The sequence below is a fragment of the Gossypium hirsutum genome, chromosome D10, assembly GCF_007990345.1.
Source record: "Gossypium hirsutum isolate 1008001.06 chromosome D10, Gossypium_hirsutum_v2.1, whole genome shotgun sequence".
Lineage (NCBI taxonomy): Eukaryota > Viridiplantae > Streptophyta > Magnoliopsida > Malvales > Malvaceae > Gossypium > Gossypium hirsutum.
Window position 1 is genome coordinate 33094118 of NC_053446.1, and position 18410 is coordinate 33112527.

The 18410-nt window shown below is 32.6% G+C and overlaps 1 pseudogene; it reads left to right on the forward strand.

The window, feature by feature from the left end:
* The first annotated feature begins 3179 nt into the window (after positions 1-3179).
* The window catches only part of LOC107915017 (myosin-6-like), a 32235-nt pseudogene continuing 17004 nt past the window's right edge, over positions 3180-18410 (forward strand).

The window sequence follows — 18410 nt, forward strand, 5'->3', positions numbered from 1 at the left end:
ATCTATGTTTTTACTCGTGGAGTCAACTGCTCTGATAGCCAAGACTAGCCATCTCCCCAATTGGAATTGTAGACGACATAATAATCCTTCTCAATATTTGAATCAAATTCTCACTTTGATTCTTTTACTAGATCGTAGACTTATTTAGATTATCTACTAAAGTAAATTGTCTTTCTTGCAATGTAAACATTCTTACAATGCCACTTATCTTCAGTTTGAACTTAGACAATCAATGAGCTAATTGTTACAATTTCACTATGCATGCAAAAAAGAAAAGACAGAAATACAAAAGACATAATAATGAAATGTGAAATTAAATTTATTTATTTATTCATTGTTCAAATAAATAGAAAACAGTTACATGTTTACTACAATATAGACACATTTCCCAACAAGATTATGAATAACATGAATGGCTAAATCCCTTAGGGGAGATTAATGAGTGGATGAGGATGTGATTAACGGAGGATTTTGGATTTCTCGAGATAGATTGGTTGGTATAAATTACGTGTTCTTAAACGGTTAGGCTTGACAACTCTAATCAGTTATCATAAGGTAGACGAGATTGAAAAAGGAAGTCGAATCGAGTAAATCATAATTTATCCTGGTTGAGAAAGTGATGTCATAACATAAGTGAGTATCAACCAATTGACTAAGTTAATTAGAGCCCGGAGGTAATAATTGTATGAAGCAATGACTAATCTACTCTAGAGCCCCAATCTGAAGTTAGTTGCAAACCCTGAAGCGAGTTAATTTTCTTGATTGGTTTATTAGTTTAATTAATTTATTTATCTTTCCTTATTTCTTTATTTTTGTTAGTTATTTATTTTTAATCCTCTTAAACTATTTTATGATCCATCGTAATATTGAAATTAACTATTACTACTTAGACTTAGTATTGTAAAAAGTATTTTCATTATTTTTTCCATCCTTCCTTAGGTACGATCCTTGGAATACTTACGATATTTTTGGTGTTAGATTTATTGTATACATTCGTTTTCGAGTCAGGTTAATAGGGAATATAAAGTATAATTTGGATAAATGATGCTTGAATTGAATTGATAATATGAATTGATATTAAAAAAGCTTATCTATGAAATGCAATTAAAGATAACATGTGAAAGACTATGTAAGCTAGTTTAGACAAGCCCTAAGGGTCGATATGAAACAAAATGAATCAATAGATTCGATACAGGAATGACATATTGATATGGTTAATTGTTGAGAATTTAAATGGAAATATATGCATTATTGGTGATAGAATGTTAACATGATATGTATGTATTAGATTGCAAATTGTGGCATTGTATGAATTGAAACACTTGACATGACATGGTTGAAATATGATATTACAATAGTTTACACTTATCTTGTAATCGTTTTGTTTCTATGACTTGAATCATGAAAGTACCACTGAGCTTTATTGCTAAATGTACGGTTTGTTTATTCTGTGTGTAGGTATAGGTGGATCTCGAAGTTTCAAGAAGTGATTCAGCATCCAATCTAAAACCCTTGACTCAGCAGTGTTTTATAACACCTTTTATTTTCGATAAATGGCATGTACCTAAGGTTTGAGTTGGTTTTGTATCTTGAATGGTTAATTGGAAGGATTTGGTTAGTTTATGTCAATTTGAACTTAAGGATATGAACTACTTAAGTTATCAAGATTATTATATAATGTTTAAATGGTTAATTAGTGTACATGATCATATAAGTAATAAAAGATAGTGTCTTGGTAATTTGGTATCATGGATGAAATATTGTAATGCTTGTAACTTAGCTGTTTATTGGTGTCAAATTGTTAATTGGTATATTCGATGAAGTTTAGGTGTTGGTTGGTCGAAATTTAAGTTGTTTAATGAATTTTGTCAAAATAGTAAGTGAAGTTGCAATGACATGTTCTCAACGTCATTATGAGGAATTGACAGTGAGTGGCATCGTGACCACAGACTCTCCAATATCAGGGCGATACTCACTGTTTGTTCAAGGTCGCGACATGGTACCCCATTGTCGTGACGCCAACTTGATAGTTTTGAATATTTTATATTTTGATCCTCGTTTGATCTCGAGTTTTCAAAAAAGCTTTCATAAGCTCGATTTAACTTCGAAAGCAATTATATAACATGTGCTAATATGTAATGAACCTATTATTATGTAAATTGATTATTTAAATGGTAATTGAAATTGTAATTGCTCTAATAACAAATGTGACATCCTGTCGCTCGAACCTGATGGTCGAATTGAGTATGGAATGATACATTATATATATTTTTATCTAATCCCAATTTGAGGATATATCGTTTTGGGGACTAACAAAAGTTACACTAGAGGCTATAGCATTTTATATTTTTATCGTAAAAAAAAAAAGAAGAAGAAGAAAGATCTTGCAAGTAAAAATATAGTTGGGCGAAAGAATCACCTTTGTTATTAGTTGTTTCTTGTTGGTATTAAAAAAAGCTATGGTTCCCAACATTTCGAAATAATTAGCATCATATTAGAATTCTATTCAAAGCCGTCATAAAACCAAAATTGCAACGTTTTAATAAAGCATAATACTGCCCTCAATCTCGGTATTTTTTTTAAGATTGTGAATTTAATCTCTTTATTTTAAAATTTTAAAATTTCAAAATTTTAAAATTGTAAAATTGTAGTACAATAAATAACATTGTCAATAGACTTTTATTAAATTATGTGCATTTTAAAAAAAGTTTTACTCATGGCCAACTAAAGCCATACAACAATATATATTGACTTTCATTACCTTTTTTGAAATAGAACTAAATTAATGTTATAGTCTCAAATTCAGAATTGAAAAACTTAAAATCCCAAATATTTTAATTGCTTATTCGGTTTTTCACATGTGTAATTCTAGTCATGTGAACAAATTTACTGTCATATAATCTAGTTTAATGGAAGTTTTTGAATTATGCTATCAATTAGACTTCAATTATTAAATTAGAAAAGTAAATAAATAAATTATTTAGATTAAAAGTATACAAACTAAAATTTAAATATACAAAGATTACAGGGACTGAGAGTTTGAATTAAACCTTTTAATAATGACTTAAATAATAAGACTCAGCAATTATACTCCAAAATTAAGGACAAATTAGGAATTTCGCATTATTTATTTTGAGTTCAAGCCTCTACGACGATCAGCTTGTGGAAACCAAAAAAGATAAAAGAACGCTACGTTTTCCATTTCATGGAGGTAGAAAAGAAGACGAGAAAATAACGTCCAGCGAAAAAACTAGAAAGAAAAATAACAGGTCCAGAGACGAATGAGTGTTTGGCTATGTTTGATATTCGGATTCGCTACGTTGGTGAAAAGAAGGCGCTTAACGGTCTGCCATTGTATAGCATTTATTTTTTCTGTAATGGGCCGTTCCTTCAATGTGACATCTTCCTCGTCCCTTCATTTCCTATAGAAAACGAGATAAATTAAACAAAATAAAGAAGGGGGCAATTCGGTAACAAATTATCTGTAGTGATAGAGAGAAGGAAAAGATAGATTTGGTAGGGTTAATAAGGAGAGAGAGAGAGATGGGAGGGCAAGGAATGTGAAAGTCATGATTTAATTAGAGGCAGATATTTGGAGGTAAAAGCTTTTTGAATGGCAATTCGCTTCGCTTTTGGAAGAAGGATCTAGTGTTTATTACCTCTGCCTTGGATCTGAATCAAATCAGAAACAATGGTCTGGATTTGTTTCCCATGCGATTTTCTTTTATTTTCAAGTTTACTTGTCTCTTTCCTAAATTTGCTTGATAGTTAAAATGTATGTATGCCTATTTTGTTGATTTTGGAATCTGTTTTCGTGAATCAATAGGCATTCCCAATCCAATGAAATAATCAAAATTTAAGTTTTTTAAAAGAAAAAATACTTTTTTTCTTCAATATATATAGTTTATTTATTTATTTAGAAATGTGAATTTAAATTATATTTTATGCTATTTTGTCAATAGTTCATTAAAAGTAAGTCTTTTGAAGATATGATTGATTGCGTTCAATTAATATTCCAGTTTCTAGGACTAGAGCTGCATTTCTTGGTCCGCAATATTCTTAATGGATAGCGAGTAATCTTGATATTGTTTTCTTCTCTTGTTTTTTTTTTTTTTTGAATGGTATAACCTTGACATTGTTATAATAACTGACAAGTAGCTTTGCTCTAATTTGCTTAATGTGCTCTTGTGGAGCACACCAAAGGAACCCATACATGCTTGTCGAACTCCACTTGAACTGAAAACCTTGGGTTAGGTTCTTGGTTTGGACCCTTCATCTATATAAACCACATTTGGATCCCACCTTTTAGTGTTGTGATGAATATCAAACTCATATGTGGACCTCAACGGAACACGACTTTATCAATAAGATAACCCTGTGTCGTGTGGACATCATATACTAACCTTTAGGACGTAGCTAGATTACTAAAACTAATGGCAGCTCAGAGAGGGTTAGATGTTCACAGCCTTATCCCTGTTCTTTTGTTGAGATAGTGATTTTTGTGACTTGAATTTCTGATTTCCAAGATGGAAATTCAAATTGATCGATGCTAGAAAATTGTTTTATGTCGTGTTAGGAGCATAAAATTTGGATTTCATTTGTTCTATAAATTATAAGAATGAAATGCTTACATCATGAAAAAATTAGTAGGGTTTCAATATCATATATATTTGGAAAATATCAATAGCATGAATTTGTTGAATTCATAAATTCCTTAGGAATTCCAAATTCATTATTACATCTGCAAAATTCATGGATTTGAGAAAAAAAATCATGAATGCTACAATTGTATGGTGTGGTATCACTTATTTTACACTTTTTTTAAAAAAAATCCTATCTAAAATTTGAAATCCAAGTTCCCAAATGCAATCTTAAAAGGATTAAATGTGAGATGCATAAAAACTATTTTTGATGTACTTGCGTAACTACGACTTAATTTTATGTTCTATACTCTTTTTTTTTAAAAAAAAATTGGTATGCTAATAAACATGACATGGACTCACAGGCTGCTCCATCCAGTATTATGATTGGTTCCCACGTTTGGGTGGAGGATCCAGATGATGCTTGGTTAGATGGGGAAGTGATAGAAATTAATGGGGAAGAGATTAAAGTAAAGTGTACAGCTAAGACGGTGAGTGCTTGTTCTCAGTATTTTGTGATTTGCTCCCCTCCCCCATTTTATTGGTATAGTTTAAGAACCAAAAAGGTAAATGGTTTTGGCTAGTTTTTATTTTAAAATATGAGCAAATTATAAGAAACTGAAATGTTCCCAATGTACATAATACAGAGGAGGATAATATGGATGTTTTTCTTAAGCAAAAGAGACACAACACAACAAAAAGTATATACTGACAATGTATTAGTGGTGCTAAAATGTGCACTACGAAGTTCATTCCATAAGTCTTGTTATATTACCTGTTCATGTTGGCTTTGTAGATAATCAACTGTTCATTCCATGAAAAATTAAAATGAAATATAGAAAGAAAAGAAGCTTTCCCTTAATTAAAAATATCACCATAGTCAGACTAATCATAGATATGTTTTATCTTTTAGAGAAGACCAGCTATAGTCGCTAAGTGGTAATATGATGGCGGTATGATCCAATATTTTTTCATATAATCAGATAATCAAAAATATCACCATAGTCAGACTAATCCTATAATCTGGTAAAAAAATAACTGAAGGTTGAATTGCAATTTTTTCCATATATTTAGTATCCAAGAATCATCTCAGATAATCATAAATTAAAAAAAAAAAAAAACAGCTATCTGATGCAAGGGAAGCTAACGAAGTTACTTTTCTTTCTGACTTCCTTCTGGAAGTCGTGTTTTCAGAACTGCTGGTTTAAAACTTCTTCTTCAACTTATATGTGTAGTATGTTGATCTTAAAGTGGTAAAACATATGTTGTTTAGATTATGATCACTTCATCTAACTACTCTTGTCATCTATTCAAACGCTAAATTTCCTTCTCCATATTTGCTGGTTCACAACAATACTTTCCGTTATTTTCTCTTTGTCTGAGTACATGAAAATGGAGTTTGAAAGGTTCGTGGCCTTTGCTTCCTTTCTTGTTGTGTAGGTTGTGGCCAAGACATCTAATTCCTATCCAAAGGATCCTGAATTTCCTGAATGTGGTGTTGATGATATGACAAAGCTAGCATATTTGCATGAGCCAGGGGTTTTGCAGAACTTAAAATGTCGATATGATGCTAATGAAATATATGTAAGTATTACCAGCTGATTTGCATCCCTTTCTTATTGCTTGTTCTAGCATATTTCTCATATTGCTTAATTTATTATGATGTTACGGTAGTGGAAAAATCCGATACCATGTTTCAGTTTTGCAGCCCTTCGAGTATGGTTTATGTTGGCTGTGTCAATATGTTTCTTTAATTTGCTATATGGTTGTTTTAGGTTTTCTAGAGGAATGTATTGTTGTGTGCAGCTAAACATTCTGGTATTTGTTCCAGACCTATACAGGAGGTATATTGATTGCCGTAAATCCTTTTAAAAGACTGCCACATTTATACGACATTCAGGTGATGCAAAAGTACAAAGGGGCAGCCTTGGGTGAGCTGAGCCCACATCCATTTGCGGTTGCAGATTCTGCCTATAGGTAGTCTATTTTTATGCTTTCTCTTATCAGTCATAAAATTATTCTGCTTTCTTGATGTACATCATTGATTTAGTAAATGTTGTGAACAGACAGATGATTAATGAGGGAATTAGCCAAGCAATTTTGGTAAGTGGTGAAAGTGGAGCTGGTAAAACAGAGAGTACAAAGATGCTTATGCGCTATCTAGCCTATATGGGAGGGAGAGTTAGCAATGCAGAGGAACGGTCTGTGGAGCAGAAGGTCTTGGAGGTAGCTCAGACTACTTAACTTTTTCAGTTTTGCAGTATGTGAAATTGATGAATTTGATGTTGCATTTTTTATTAAGGTCTCCTTACTTCTTTTCATGGAAAATGAGGTTGCTTGAATAAAAGAAAAAAAACTTCCTAATTTGTTTTTGCTTCTTACATTTGTAGTCTAATCCTGTTCTAGAAGCATTTGGCAATGCGAAGACTGTCAGAAACAATAATTCAAGGTTGGAAATCTATACTGAGACATAGGTTTATTCCTCATTCCTTGAGGATTTTTATTTTAAGTGTCTTGCTTTATATGATGAAAGCCCCCTGATTGAACATGATGGAATTGCAGTCGCTTTGGCAAGTTCGTGGAAATTCAATTTGATCAAAGGGGTAGAATTTCTGGAGCTGCAATAAGAACTTATTTGCTAGAACGATCTCGTGTTTGCCAAGTGTCTGATCCAGAGAGAAATTATCATTGCTTTTATATGCTTTGTTCTGCACGAAAGGAGGTAATGGTGTCTCCTCTGAGCTTTCTGCATTTACCTTCACCGAGCAATTCAGGTTTATTTTATAATACTAGTAAAAAGAACAAAGATGTCAAAGTCCTGTTATAGCTTATGCTTTTTCAGATATAGTTTTCCTTAAAACAAATGATGCCACAATAATTGGAGTTGATTACTCTTTTCTACTGAAATGTGGTGTAGAAGTGTAGGGATGATATCAAAGTTGCTGAAATCAGGTCCCTACTAGCATAGCTTGCAGCACTTCAAGCTCTGTGTGCTGGGTTATCAAATTGTGGTTATTTTATCAGAAAATTTCTTTCCGTGTCAAAATATGCAATAGAACCCATGACTAGAGCTTTGTGTTCTAGATTTACAAATATGATTAATGCAGTATGAGAACAGCACTATTTGGGCTCTTGTGATTAAAGTGTAAACTCCATTGTTTTAACAGCAGGTCATCATTTTTTCCTATATTTACTAGTTTCTTGTTACCCAAGAAGAATCTAAATCTTTTTTGGTTTTATTCCTAATACATGTTAACAGGATGTTGAGAAGTACAAACTGGGAAATCCTAGAACTTTTCATTACTTAAACCAGTCAAATTGTATTGAGTTGGATGCTCTAAATGATTCTGAAGAGTACATTGCAACTAGGAGAGCTATGGATGTTGTTGGGATTAGTGAGGAAGAACAGGTAACGCATCTTGGTCATTAGTTTAGTTGAAGTTATTTAACTTGGTTCTTTTTAAATATTTTTTTGAGTGTCTATTTCAGGATGCAATATTTCGAGTTGTGGCTGCAATTTTACATTTAGGAAATGTAGAGTTTTCTAAGGGACAAGAAACAGATGCTTCTGAACCTAAGAATGATAAATCTCGATTCCATCTAAAAACTGCTGCAGAACTTTTCATGTAATTTGTCATTACTACTGTTATCCTTAAACATCCATCATGTCGTTCTTGTGTGTAGATGTGAATGGAAAACCTCTAATATGCCTTTATTGTTTAGGTGTGATGAGAAGTCTCTTGAAGAATCCTTATGTAAACGTGTCTTTGTGACTCGTGATGAAACCATTACTAAAGCACTAGATCCAAATGCTGCAGCCCTCAGTAGAGATGCTCTTGCCAAAATTGTCTATTCAAAATTATTTGACTGGTAACTTTCAATCTACCATAGAGATTCATTCTGGAGAGACACAAGATCACAGGCCAAATACATCTTATCTAACAGTTTTTCTCTTAACATTTTGGCACTCTGGTTGCCCAGGCTTGTGGAGAAGATAAATGTTGCTATTGGTCAGGATAAAGAATCAAAATTCTTGATTGGTGTTCTTGATATTTATGGATTTGAGAGTTTCAAGACAAACAGGTGCTTAACCGGTATGCTTTGTTTTCGTCATTTACAGAAATCAATAACTTTCATGACATCCCTGTATCATTTTCATGATTGGGATGTCTAATTAGGGGAATTCAAGGTTTCAAGGCTATGAACTGTAGAGATTCCTTCAACATTATGCGGGCCTCTATTTCTAATTTACTTTGCTTGTCTTGGCTAGTGTGGCAACTACCTTTTAGTTTTTCTTCTTTGACAGATGGCGGCGTTTCATGTATTTTAAAGCTCAATTCTCTCTACATGTTTTGTCTGTTTTCAAGTTTTACAATGTGCACAACTACTTACCATATTCCGTAGTTTGGCACTATTAGCACTTACATGATTTTTGAAATTTTCATCCCATACAGTTTTGAGCAATTCTGCATCAATTTGACAAATGAAAAGCTACAACAACATTTTAATCAGGTTTATGCACTAGATTGGTGCTAGTGTCTTGAGGATATTTTTAGCTTTTAAGCTTTCAAAGCCATGCTTAACATGGCTAATGTTGTCATTTGCCAGCATGTCTTTAAGATGGAACAGGAGGAATATGAAAGAGAAGCAATTGATTGGAGTTATATAGAATTTGTTGATAATCAAGATATTCTTGATCTCATTGAGAAGGTATGTCATCACTTCTTCCATTTGAATTTAATTTTTCACCAGAAATCTAAATTCTGCTCTAATATTTTATATTTGTGTTTGTGTGGAAGAAGTTTATGCTTTTGTCATGAATTATTAAAAATCTTGCGGAATAAATTTTTGGATTTAGATATTGATCTTTGCTTACTTGATAATATACAGAATTTAAACTCCATTTGCCAAGCCAAGTGGAATATCTGACAAAGATAGCTTGGCTATCATTAGTCACATTTTACTAATTTTTTTTTATGATACTAATAGTTGGTTTTAACTCTTTTTTTTTACAGGGTAGGATTCGCTAGGTTTTGTGAAATTTGTTTGGTTATAAAAACAATTTTAAGAAATATGAAGAACTACAAATAATGTTATGTTGTTTGCTGACTCTAAGATTATATAGAACTTCGATGATGGTGTTTCATTTAGAAGCTATGATCTTGATTTTATGTTTGTTTGATATTGATCACAATTGTGTTTTAGGAAATTTCTTTTAAAAATCACGAAAAATTTAGGAGTAGTCTCTTGGTAGAATACTGCACTCTTAATTCCAGTGTCCTAGGTTCACTCTTTGAGTCCTTGAATGTTTATTTCATATATTAAAGAAAATTTTAAGGCTAACTATACCTAGACCCTTGTGGTTTTAACTTTAGCATACATCCTATAAGAAAAGTAGTAGGAAATATATTCGTACTACTATATCAATTAACTATATATGGTTACAACGCGATAAGTTTGTACAAGTTCTAGATAGACTAAAACTAGGAGATAATTATGGTATAGATATTCTAGATAGACTAAGATTGTAAGATAATAAGATAAATACATGATAAGTAGAAAGATAAATTAAAATATCAAATCTTATAATGGTTCAATATTTTCATTACGTTGTCCTTTTGGTTAGTGCCTCTCAAATTGTTGTTTTATTATCATAGTATAATTTCTTGGGTAAATGATTAGAGAATTTTAAGTTTTCTTGAAATATCTTTATCTATAATACTAGACCTAGCAATATGTATATTAATGTCATAATCATGTTTAAATTATTTTATATTTATATAATTTTTGATAAGTTAATAATTTGTGTTATATAGATTTTGACATGTTAGGGTATTTATGTTGTCTTTGTGTTTCATTTCAAGGTCATGTCGTGCTTCCTATTATGTTTTAGTTATAGTTTCAACAATTGAAATTAGCGACCACTTTAAATTGTAGGTGACCACAATTTTCAAATAGTAGATCTCTACTTGGCGTGCCTCTAAATACCTTAGAATTCTATAAGCAACATCCATGTGTTCTAGTTTGGTGATTGCATGAATTGACTTACCATACTAATTGCAAAAGCTATATATGGGTGTGTATTTGAGAAACTCATTCTACCAACTAGCCTTTGAAAATAATCCTTGTTCACCACTTCTTTAAGCTTGTCGGTTGTAACTTCAAGATAGGTTCAATTAGAGTCTCAATAGCCTTACGCCCAATCAAATCAGTTTCTTCAAGTAATTCTAACACATAATTATGTTGAGAGATGAAAATACCCTCCTTTGACTTGGCCAATACCATCCCGGCATAAACACTCGGTGACAAATTTTTGTAAGAAACATGTTTTGGCATTGGTTGTTTGGTACAAATTTTAATCCCCTTTCATTTAGCAATTAGACATTAAGATAAAAATAACTAGAAGTAGGATTAGGAGAACTAGGTGTACTAGCTTGGATAGACTCAGAATGAAGGTTACGAGGAGATCCAATAGAGTTTTGATCAACCTCCGGTTTAGATTCTTGACATTATGATAAGCATTGGCCTTATTACTTTGAATTTATTTTCTCTACAAGTAAACAAGGAGTTTCTTTCGTACTTCTTGTCTTTCCACTGCATCCAAATTATTATGACTTCTAAAATCTGAACCTTGGTTTTCATTAGTTAAAACACTAGGTTTTGCATATATGACATTGTAGAAATCAATATGGTATTTTGATTTACAAAAACATCTAAGTATCCCAAATCTTCAATATATCTCATCCTAAAGGTGAGTTTCACTAAAACAGACTTAAAAAAGGTGACATCCATGGTGGCAAACATTTTTTCTGGAAATAAGGTCATAACATTTGTATCCTTCTTGCTTCAAAATTTAACCTACAAAGAATTACTTCATTTCTCTTAGGTTTAATTTACCTCGGTTGTGATTATGAATAAACACTTCTAATGGTTGGTTAGAGCACAACTTAGATAAAAGAAAAAAAAAGAAAAACCTTTTGAAACTTTGAGGTGCATGAAACCTTGAAATCTTTATATTTATCCAATTGTAAGTTACATAGTTGTAAGAATAGATTCCTCCCAAAGCTACCTACGATCTTTTTTTGTGAACAATAGTGGTAGCAACCTTTAAACAAATTTAGAAGAGATGTTTGATGAATTTCAATGTCTTGAGTGAGAAATTACGTAGGTATTTATACACCATGAATAAATCTATCTAAGGAAATAATAAAGCTAAATATTTGTAAAAAGAACCCTGAAAGTCAAGAATTGTTGTTATCCTTAAACACAGCAATCCTAATTCAGTTAGTTGTCAACTCTCCCCATCAATTTGGTGCATAGATATCACACATCTCCAACTTGTACACCAGAATATGATAGGCCCTTTTTCTCAATCCTTTTTGTGAATATGTAAGCTAACTACTTGTCAAACGTCACATGAACTAAGTTTAAGGAGCATGTGGTCAATTTCTCTTTGATAAAGTGACTACTAATATAGTTTGTTCAATAATGTTGAACTGGATTTTGAGCTACACTGATAATAGCCTTTTTGCCACATTACAAGGACATTTTCTTATTCCTTGACAAGTCCAATTCCTTCAAACACAAGAGTTCAGAAACACCTTGAGCAATATCTGTTGGTGCTGTAACAGAAATAACAGACTCGGCAAGTGTCTTGTGCAACAAGCCTCGGTGCTTGCTGAGCAATCAAATGAATTCGAGCAAAAGAAAGAAGAAAAGCTAAGGAAAAATGGAGAGAAATTTGATGAACAAATCTGATTCATTCGTTAAGAAAACAATGGCATGATGCCAGTACATAAATCAAGCACTAAGCTTGTCAAAAACAGCAAGTAATCACCTAAACATTACCTACCTCCACTAATTACATAGAAACTTGAAATTTAAACTTGTAAGCTTGAACAAAAACTGTGTTTACAGCTCACACTCTAGCTAATTACATCAATCATAGGCCTAACTTAGTTAGAAATGAACTAAGACTCATTTCATCAACTAAAGTTTACAAAATAACCAAAAACTTGTTGTAGCAGCTCCTGCACAGCTTGGTCTTCATGGCCTGCTTGCTATCGAGTGTTGCTGCATGCTGACCAAATTCATCAATATCTCTGTACTCTACGTCAACATTTGATCAAGCAACTACATTTTTTGCTTCTCTAAGTGATAAGTTTTCCTTTGAAATGTTTAATACCTAGATGTGGACCTCCTAGCTTTTAAAGATCTAGCCCAATCCATATTTATAAATGCTTTTTATTTGGAGATGACCAAATTTAGAAGAAGGGCCATTTCCTAGAGTAGACTTTAGGTAACGTAGAATGCGAGGGGCTGCTTGTATATGAGGTTCTCGAGGATCATGCATGAAATGATTTACTATATTGATTGCATAAGCTATGTCTATTTTAGTGTGTGAGATATAAATCAGTTGTCCAACTAGACCTTAATATCTCTCTTTCTCCACTGACTCTCCAATCCATGCTTTCAACTTATGATTTCTCTCAATAGGTGATTCTCCAGGGTTACACCTCATCAAACCAAATATTTGTTAGCAGCTATAATATGTAATTTCTAAGAGAGATTAATATCCCTTTCTCTAATCTGGAAAATTCAATTCTCAAGAAATTTTGTAGCCTCCCAATATCTTTGATTTCAAACTCCTGAGCCAATTTTCTTTTAGTTGAGTCATCCCTTCTTTGTCATCTCTCGTCATTAGTATGTCATCAATATTAATAATAATAAGAGTGATCTTATTGTTAGATGTTTATGATGAGGGTATGCTTAGAATTGTTTTTTCGATAGCCAAAAAAAACCATGGTTTTGCTGAATGTATCAAACCATGCTCTATAAGATTGTTCCAAACCGTACAAGGCTTTCTTTAATCTACACTTTTTTCCTCATGCTTTTTCATCCTCAAATCTAGGAGGAATCTCCATATTCTCCTTCTCTTCTAAGTCTCGATGTAAAATGCATTTTTTTTTCATTAAATTGTTGTAGGTCCTACTCAAGGTTGGTTGAACAAGACAACAAAATTTTGGAAGAGTTCCTCTTTGCAACTGGGTCTAATGAATCAATTCAAAGGGAGATTCTACTTGTTTATTAACTCTGGACATTAAAGGAAGATGTCTAGCAAACTAAAATGACTCACAATCTAATAAAGAAGATTTCTTAAACCGCAGACACAATTTCTTTAAGCAAGGCAAGGAAGGATGGCCTAACTGACAGTGTACCTTAAAACGGGACAGCAAACTAGAATAAGCAACTAATCTTGGCAGTATTGTATAAGAACGTAAAGACTTTCAGACCCAAGGCCTTTACCAATAATTTGCTTTGTCTTAAAGAGCTTAAAAGAGAAAATGATCAGGGAAAAATGACAACAAATAATTTAGGTTACAAGTAAGCTTACTGATAGATATTAGGTTAAAAGTAAGATCAAGTAATTTTAACAAAAAAATTATGGAAATAGATGTGTTGGATTAATGGTGCCGGATCCAAGAATACATAAATGTTGATCTATCAGCTAAGACAACTTTAGTAATGTTTGTATGAGAATTAATGGTGTGAAAGATAGTTGAATTACTCATCATATGATCTGTAGCACTGGAATCAATGACCCATTTGGAAGTTGAGGAAAGAAGACACTTTTCAGAGACACGTGACTCAGCAATAGCAGTGATAGAAGAAGAGTCTTTTTTAGATTGTAGGATGGTCTTGTTACTTGATGTTTTAATATTTGATAACTACGATCTTTGAGCCTTATTTTGTAGCTTTACACAAAACTTTTAGTATGGCTTGGCTCATAACAATATTAGAACATGATTCACCCTATTTCTTGATCGCGACTACTGGTCCCTTTGTAACGATTACTCGATCCTTTTGTTTTGTTACCACAAGCCACAAGGGCACTATTATTAGTTTGAACTAAATGAGAGCTTTCAATAACCATCAAGGTATCTTGCAAAGATGTGATCTTAAATCAAAAGAGGATTTAAGGTTTAGCAGCCTCAAATTTTTACAGAAGACCAGAAAGAAAGCTCATTATAGTCATTTGATCCTGATGAGTCTATTTAACTTTCACGTTTGGGCTAAATGGTTGCAAAACATTAAACTCCTTGTATGCTCTCTTGAAATTGAAAAAACATGTTGTGACCTATCTTGCTTATCTAGTTAGTAGAAGGCTTTGCATATTTTTTACATCAGTGAGACATTTCCTTTCTCAGAGTACAAAAAATTCAAATAGTTCATTAGTTCTTTAACAAATCCACAATTATTAGTTAAAGTGATTACCTCACTATTGATAGAATCGTACATCTACAAGAACAATTGTGCATCATTTCTTAACCAGGCCTACTTAGCATCATCAATAGGTGGATTCTTGACCAAGTGGTCATCTTTATCGATACTCTTTCAATAAATTTTTACAGTTTTGCTGTAGTCTAAATAGTTGGACCCATTCAATTTTTGATATGTAATCATAAACATCACCGGAATCATCTTGCTTATTATAACTTCCAAATCAGTCACTATACTTTGTAAATTTGGTAATTACACGTTAACTCCAAAAGCCCTGAAATAGCAAATAACCTCAAAAACACAAATTGCACAAACTTATTAATCTACAAAAGCCAAGTAAATTGAACAACTAGCCTTTAGAATAATAACGAACTATAGTGAACAATAACAACACCCCAAAAACTCACCAAATGCCATCAGTGCCACCTCCAATTGAACACCCAACCATTGGGCTTGGGTCAAAATCGTGAATTGACGTTAGAGCCGAGGCCTGGTGAGCAGGTAACATCCTACATGCCCTCATGCGTCATCGTGTGACAATGGTGTGCAAAGATTTCAATGGTGCATGTGCTTCATGCGCTTGCCTTCTAGTCGTTGGAAATTCCCTAATAGCTGAGGAGACTCGTTTGCTCCTCCCTGTGTCGGTGGTGCACATTAACGATCATTTTAAAAGTGATATGAAAACATTTCATGTTTTAAAGCAGCAAAACATGGACTCAAAGTTGACCCGAGTGACTTTGATACTAGAAAAACGAGATTTAGTAAAGGAGGAAGAAGAACGAAACTGATTTGGGTGAAAATTGTATATTTGTTTTATACCTTGAGATGCATATATAGCTTAATAGGAAAGGAAAGAGAATAATAAATCCCTTATATGGTCCATATAAATCAGCTTTATACAGCTATAAGAATTTTCTCTAACACTATGGAATAAGTTGTAGGTAAAAAAAGATTGACAATGAATATTTAAAACCAATAAGTCTAAATAAGAAAGAACTATAGCAATAAAGGCTTGTATGTAACACTCTATTTTTATGTTAAAAACGAAGTAAAAATATGATACTAATAAATATTAACTTTGATAACATCTAAGAAAATTGGTAGAAAAACTGTTCTTAGATCAAGAACACTAAATCCAAGCTATATGTAGGTACAAAGTGATACGTACGTAGAAATTTCTGGTAGACTAAAAGTAGGACATAATTTAAGATGACTGTTTTAGATAGGCTTGGGGCATAAGATAACAAGATAAATACTTTATAAGTACAAAGAAAAATCAAGATAAAACGAGAATGATTAAATCTAATAAATTGAAATATCATTTTCAACACTTCTTATGATGTTTTTCTTTTTTCAACTAAAGCCTTCTCTTGAATGATTCAATCTAATTGAGTTATCTTTTCAACACATCCTATGATGTTGTTATGGGCCAAATCTATTTTAGGAAATATTGTTAATCTAAAATCATTAATTAAAGCTTAGATAACACTTCTATTTCTTTCTTTAGGTTTCTTGATTATCTTTTTATTTTAGTTGATTTATTTTCCTTTGGTAATAGGTTTCCTCTTTTATGAAAAAGATTAGTCCTTGTTTAAAGAACAAATGGAATAATAAAACCTTAAGCAACATTTCTGAAAACCCTGAGAGTCTCTCTCTGAAGAGTTCCAAAGTTCTATTCTCCTTTTGATGAGATGAACTATCAATCTCAAACACACAATTGTAACAATTCCATATCAAGATTTAATTATCATTGGCAATTGCAGAATCGTGGTTGGCAAACTAGAGAGCAAAAATATACAAGAAGCTCGAGTGTAAGCAAACAAAGATAGAACAGATGACTGATTAAATGCTTGATCATATGTTACCGCATGTTAACTATTTTTTTACTGAAACAAAAACCCAAGTGTTCGATCATAACAGTCTCTACCGGTTTCTCTTTCTTGTGTTATGCATCAAATCCTCCTAAACTCATCTTGACAAAAACGATAGCACTCACAACGGACTTCACTTGTTTGTTGATGTTGATTGTCGTATGAAATAAATACTCCATCCACTTCAAAATGTTAGCCACTGCCCTTCCGAACTTCTTAAAAATGAAATGTCAACATTGAAAGAATCTAAGTGATCATATCCTACAGACACTGGAAACAAATTATTATGTTGACATTTTATGTTTGTTGATGTTCATAATTTATGCATATATTGAAAATGAAGCTACAGAGACCTTCATGAAACCAGGGAGGGAGAATAATTTTCCATAATGTATAATATTACTTTTATCTATTAATCTTCACTTTTCTGCTTACAGAAACCTGGTGGCATCATAGCTCTTCTTGATGAGGCTTGGTAGGTATTAGAATACGTATGAACGATAAACTTATTTTAAGAATAAATGGTATTTGTTTTTACCTAGAGTTGCTAGTTTGATTTTCTTTTGCTTCAATCACCCAGTGAAGTTGTAACTATAACTCCTTTTATTTCCATAGCATGTTCCCCAGATCAACACATGAGACATTTGCTCAAAGCTTTATCAGACTTTTAAAGACCATAAACGCTTCAGTAAGCCTAAGTTGTCGCGCACTGACTTCACCATTTATCATTATGCTGGCGATGTAAGTATCTCCTTATGCCAGGACATCCTTACAGAGGCACTTAAATAGCAAGATAAAAGATAAGGCTGATGGAAATATCTATGTTATTCTCCACTATATATAGAGAATATATAGGGTATTTGGCTGCTTATGACTCCTTACTCCTTACTCCAACTTTGAAATCGATGTTAAACTTGACATCTAACACATGTCTAAATTGGTTAAGATTAAACAAGAAGAATCCAATTAGCTAACTCTACTCAAACTATGCATAGGAATCCATATATGTGGAATCTAGATAACAGAAACCGATATCAGATTTTTGTTCTATAAATAATTAAATCAGTTACATTAAATCCAATAAGGTCTCATCATTCGCTAGAATAGTCATAATCAGTTATGATTCTCTAATCTACTTTTGTGAAATCTTCTTAATATTGAGTGGAAGGAATTTCTACTACAGGTGACTTACCAAACCGAGCTTTTCCTGGATAAGAACAAAGATTATGTTGTTCCAGAGCATCAAGCCTTACTGGCTGCTTCAAAGTGCTCTTTTGTTTCAAGCTTGTTTCCTCCTTTACCTGAGGAATCTTCCAAATCATCAAAGTTTTCTTCTATAGGTTCTGGCTTCAAGGTCTGTTTTAGCTTTGGTGCGTCTGTTAAAGGCAGATTATATTCTTCCTCTATTTTCTTTCATCTCATGCATACCATGTGCTTTATACAGCTACAACTCCAATCTTTGCTCGAGACTTTGAGTTCCACTGAGCCACACTACGTTCGTTGTGTAAAGCCAAATAATGCTCTTAAGCCAGCAATATTTGAAAACAATAATGTACTACAACAACTTCGATGTGGGGTAAGTTTTGACGTTTTGGTCAATGCCTAAGTAACCTGTCTG